The 5,803-nt window shown below is 41.3% G+C and overlaps 1 long non-coding RNA gene across 1 annotated transcript; it reads left to right on the forward strand.

Moving 5' to 3' along the window:
• The first annotated feature begins 1,287 nt into the window (after positions 1–1,287).
• Positions 1,288–2,067, forward strand: LOC109264268 (uncharacterized). Its single transcript, XR_002078669.2, has 2 exons — positions 1,288–1,534; positions 1,622–2,067. It is a non-coding gene; the product is annotated as an uncharacterized LOC109264268 (long non-coding RNA).
• The last annotated feature ends 3,736 nt before the right edge of the window (positions 2,068–5,803 follow it).

Here is a 5,803-nt window from a genome sequence, read left to right on the forward strand (position 1 = left end):
CCCCATTTCCTGGGCCATAAAAACATGCTCCTGACTGATGGCTGACATACGAGGTGACAGACAAGGAAATGGTTTCCCTTGGCTGCGTGTGTGTGCCCCAATTTACAGCTGCCCCGGAATTAGCAAGGGCGGATGCTTCCACGGCTGTTAGGTTAAGTATAAACTCCCAGTCGTTTCTTCATGGGGGAGGACACTTGGTTTGGAAAAGAAAAATCATGGCGAAATCAAACAGGAAAATAATGTTTCTTTTTAAAATGGTATTCTTGAATGATTGTAAACACGGTTTAAATTGGCTGGATTTTCTACCCAGATCTGTGTGTGCAGACATAACCAGGGCTACGCTCTGATGATATCAAGCCCTTGAGGTGAGAGTTTTATCTTTTTCCCAAGTGCATATTGTCTTGTTGGATCTTGACATTGCTTGTAGATGGGAAAATGGAAGCTTGGTGAAGGTTAAGGGACTTCTCCAAGGCCACACAAGGTGGCCCTTAAATCCTGTCTCCTGGCTTTCAGGTGAGAGCTAGGAGATGATGTTATGGGGTCACCTGGCCCTGTGCCTGACGCTAGTAGTGGGTGCCCAATAAACATTCATTTCCCCACCTCTTACTATTTTTCTTCCCCACTTTTCTATTAAAGAGATGCTCTTCGATTGAAGGCTAAGTCTTACCTATGATTTCCACTTGGCCCATATATCTGCTTTTCCATGAGTCCCAAGTGCAAGTGCTCTAAACACGTGTGCTTCATGAAATGCCTCAGAAAGCAGTGAGGGGTGTGGAAGGCCGTCAAGCCTCAAATCTACAAAGTTGCCATTAAAATCCCTTCCTGGCCCTCTGACCCAATCCTGTCGCTAACTGTGTGACCCCAGCCCTGTCACTGTGTCTCTCTTTTCCATACAACATTACAAGGGTTTTGTGAAATGTGCACATCTGACCTATCTGATGCCACAGGCTGCACATTCTGGTGAGGAATATGAGGCAAGAAAGACATCCATAAATTCTCAGACAACAAGGTCAAGAAAATAAATTCTTTGGGTGAGAATAAGGGGGTGGTGGAATTTATCAGCATGATTATTGTGCTGGATTTGTACTGAGTTTAGCTTAGATAGGAAGGTCAAAAACCATTCACTGTTTGGAATACCCTATGTGATCAGGCTCTTTCATTAGGCGTATTTCAGGCTTACGAATACATTTTTAACTTCATATTATGTATGTATTTGTTTTAAGTGCTATTGTAGTCGGCGGAGGCGGGGGGATAGATGGTGGTGTAGGGCAAAGACACAGTTCCAACAAATGAGGGCCCTGAAGAGCTTTTTCTCTAGACAGACATCTCTTGAAGGTCTGCATGTTGAATAAACAGACCTAGCTTAGGGAGGGTTTTCTGTTGCTACAAAAGACTGTGGAAGAAATATATCTATGGCCATTTTTTTAATAGCATAAGAAGAACAAAAATACCTGTAGTGGTCTCAAGGTGAAAAGGAAATTGATCAAGTGTAAGAAAAAGACTAAGCTCCTTTCAAAGGATCTCAGCATCAAAGGTTGGTACAAAGAAGTTTCCACCTTCTAGTAACCAGAACACTTTATTAACCAGATTGGGCCATTCCTTGACATTTGTCTATTTGCAGACTTTGATCCCTGAGACAACTTCTAGCTGGCAAATTCTCCAAATATGATTACCTCCAATATATGAGCTCATTTCTCTGTACTTACTCCCAAATGGTGAACATCGATTTGCGACATTAATGAAGTAAGTACCCAACTATCCTTGTTCATGAGCTATTACCTCGGTATTGATTGTAGACTTAATTGACAATTACTTGAGTGGGCTGGGCTATACTGAGCTTTTATTAATTTTCCATGGTGATACTCATTACTAAACTTCATTGCAATTGTGTAACAATGTACACTCCCCCCTGTAGCTCACTGAACTGGAAAATTCCACTGGCCATTTCCCAAACCTCTTTATCCTGGAAAATAAAGAATTTTGCTATTGCTAAATTTGATATCAGGATTCTAGACCTCGATTCTGTGGGGAGAGAATTGGCTGTGAAAATAAATAGAATTTGCTAAATTATTTTTTCTTCACTGTTATTTCAGAGAACATGTTGTATCCACGGACTTTATTCTATCCCTTGCTTCCTAGAGGGACAATGAACTCCATGCTACTGTAAAATTATATTCATTCTTCTTTCTCCCTTTTCTTTTTTTTTTTTTTTAAATTAAGGGTGTGGAGAAGGCAGCAAGGTAGAGGAGATTTTGTGGTTTTAGGGAAGAGGAGTTTGGGTTTCTAGGAGTGGTAAATCACAGGAAGGTATATAGAGAAGGGAAACTAATGATACATAAGGTTATATAATAAGGTTTATTTATGCAGACGCATCTCAATGCCATCTCTGTCTCCAGTGATAAGGGCTGTGCTCTCCTTCCTGGGATGGGAGCAGGAAGCAGAAAACCATCAGGAAGAAAAATTTATGCTCTGTTCTTAGGCAGATCAGTGGAGTGCAGAGAGCCCCCCTTGTGTCTGCCATCTCTCCATAGCCTTCAGCTTAAAATAATCCTTTTTCCCAAGCGGCATATTAGGTGGGACATGGGGGGGGGGGGCAATATTCTGATTCCCTTTAAAGGTAATTCGGAAATGTGACTTCTGATACCTGATTGAGCAGAGCAATGGTTTTAATGTGACATAAATTGATTAGAGTTGGAATTCACTTCATTATGAGCTAATGAATGGAGACATTCTTGTAGTTTTCTGGGAGAGTCAGTGCTGCAACAGAGAGGTTTGTCCGTAAAGGAACTGATGGATATTTGGTGTAGCTGTTCTAGAAACATAACCAGTGAATACCCACAAAATTTTCCGGAAAAATATTGATTGGCATTCAACAAATTCAACTCTCAATTAATCGGACAAGTGCAGATTCTGTTTGTTCTGTTTTGTTGACCATTATCCACTCATGAGAAGTCAATGATAAGAAAACTAGCTCCTGTTGGAAAGGATGTTTTGAAAGAGAAAAATTAACATAGATGAGTTTACTTTGAGCACAATCATCTTTGCCTTGTATGAAAGGCTATGTAATGTAGTGGAAAATGCCCTCCACTAGGAATCAAAATTCTTATGGTTTCATGCTTCTGGACCTCATTATAATATGGCCTGTATAACCTCTGAGGCACTTTCTGTGCTCTTAAACGCCACAAACTTGATCTTGAGACATTGAGTTCTGGGAAGGTAAAATAATGGAAAGAGTACTGTACTGGAAGGCCAGAACATTGCTTTGAGCTGTTGTTTCCCCAGCCAGCTGTGTGACCTTGGAGAAGTCACTTCAGCTTCCTGTGCCTCACTTTTTTCCTCTGTACCATGGGGTGCTAGTGACCCAGGTCACATTCCTCTTCTCAGGTCCTTCAGTTCAACAAGGTAAGCAATGGCTTCTGTTGTAGTTACTTGTTTTTTTTGGGGGGGGGGGTTGTTTTTGTTTTAAGTTTATTTATTTTCAGAGAGAGAGATAAGGGAGGGTTAGGGGCAGAGAGAGAGGCAGAGAATGAATCCCAAGCAGGCTTTGTGCTGTCAGCAGAGCCTGATGCAAGACTCAATTTCACATGAGATCATGACCTGAGCTGAAATCAAGAGTTGAACACTTAACCAACTGAGCCATCCAGGTGCCCCATGTTGTGGTTAGTTCTGTGCATAGACTTGGTGAGGCTATAGTGCCCAATAATTTAATCAAATGTAAATCCAGGTTTCATTGTGAAGATTATTTTGTGGATGTAGTTGACATCCACAGTCAGTTGACTTTAAGTAAAGGAGATGATGCTCAATAATGTGGGTGGGTCTTTTCCAATCCATTGGAAGTTAAGAACAAAACAGGTTTCTTGAAGAAGAAATGTTCTGCCTCAAGACTGCAGCTTTAATCCCTGCCTGAGTTTAGGTTTTTCCAGACTGTTCTGTGGATTTTGGACTTGCCAGCTCCCACAATCATCTGAGCCAATTTCTTAAAATAAATCTCTTAGCATACACACACACACACACACACATATATATATATATATATATACACGTTTATTTTATTGGTTCTTTTCTCTGAGGAACACTGATACAGCTCTCCAGGTGAGACAATCAATTTGTGGCCATCAAAGGAAGATGCACTGATATTTCTTCTACTTACTACGGTAAGAGTAGGGATAGAAACATAGAGCACACGTTATCTCAGTGGCTATATTCAGCCCACAAACATTTTTTCTCGGGCCCACATAGTTTATTTCTTTTGAATTAGTTGACAACATTTAAACATGAGATATCACTTAAAGTGTGACTTTCTCTTTCTCTTAAGTAACTGGAGATCTAGCAACCTGAGGCCTGTATTCTTGCAAGAGACTAATCAGCTTGAACGAAATCATCAAACTGGGTCACCTCAAACTTGTCACCCTGGGGAGACACAAAGGTTTTCCAAGGAGTATCAATTTTCAGACACTCAACTTCCATATGTTCCCATTTCTATAGCTGATCTGCTTGCAACCTGCTTGCCTCCTGAGCTGTCACATTTGTCCTTTCTCTCTCAGCTCCCCTTTTGGATCACCCTTCTCCCACCTCACAAAATGAGGTCAATATGGAAATAATGCTGCCCAGCTATAGCTTCCACACAGGACTTGCTTCCCATAGTGGGCTGAATGGTGACCCCTAAAAGATACGTCCATCTGGAACCTCAGAATGTTAACTTATATGGAATAAAAGCTTTTGTAGATGTAATTAAGGTAAAGATCTTGAGACAAAATCATCCTGTATTACAGTAGATTATAAATCCAATGGCAGATGTCTTTATAAGAAGCTGAAAAGTAGAAAACAGCCACAGAGATGCCGAGGGGAAGGCCATGTGAAGACAGAGGCAGAGATAAGAGTGATGCTACAAGCCAAGGGGCACTAAGGAACACCAGGAGCCAGCAGAAGCTTCAAGACAGGAGGCATGGAACAAATTCTCCCCCTGAGCCTCCAGAAAGAACAAATTCTCCCCCAGAGCATCCAAAAGGAACCAGCCCTGCTGACATCTTAATTTTGGACTTCTGGCCTCCAGCACTGTGAGAGAATAAATTTGTTACTTCAAGCCACCACGTTTGTGGTAATTGGTTATGGCAGACCTAGAAAACTAATATACTCCCCTCTGGGGGGAGCTCCTTCAAGGTTGGCCTCAGCTGCAGGGGGCCACCCTGACTGAAGTCACACCCTTTCCAGGACAGCCCCACATCTGACAATGAAGCATGTGGGGTACTTGTCACCAAAACAAGTCTAATGGGCAGTGTTCACTTCAGCTCTGGCTGCTGGGAGTCTTCACCAATTTCCTCTCGTCCAGGCTTCCTTTCTCTTCCTTCTCTACACATGTGTTGATCCCTCATAAACATCCCGCTCCCCACATCGTGTCTCAGCATGTGACAGAGAACCCAACGTGTTATTGTAGAAGAAAATGCACACCTTTTACCATCTCAGGTCTTCCTACCGTGAATTGCCTCCAGGTGTTAGGACTCTCTGGGTAACAATCGGACAGTTCGAAATATTGATGTTCATGTTGCTATAAAAGGTTCCTATCCCCATTTACTTATTTATATAAACCAGTTTTCTCAGCATTTGCATCCATAAACATCAAACTTAGAAAAAGGTTTGGTGCTGAGCCCCGTCTCATGCTATCAGTAATATTCATCTGTGCATACATGAGAAATTGGAAAAATAAAATTGGAAAATTTTTATTGGAAAAAAATAAAACCGATCTATCTCATATAGGTATGATTTAAACAAAATTTTAATTTTATGTTTAATAATTATTCATTAA

This window comes from Panthera pardus, unplaced genomic scaffold (assembly GCF_024362965.1).
Source record: "Panthera pardus isolate Hobbes unplaced genomic scaffold, ASM2436296v1 HiC_scaffold_22, whole genome shotgun sequence".
NCBI classification, from domain to species: Eukaryota; Metazoa; Chordata; class Mammalia; order Carnivora; family Felidae; genus Panthera; species Panthera pardus.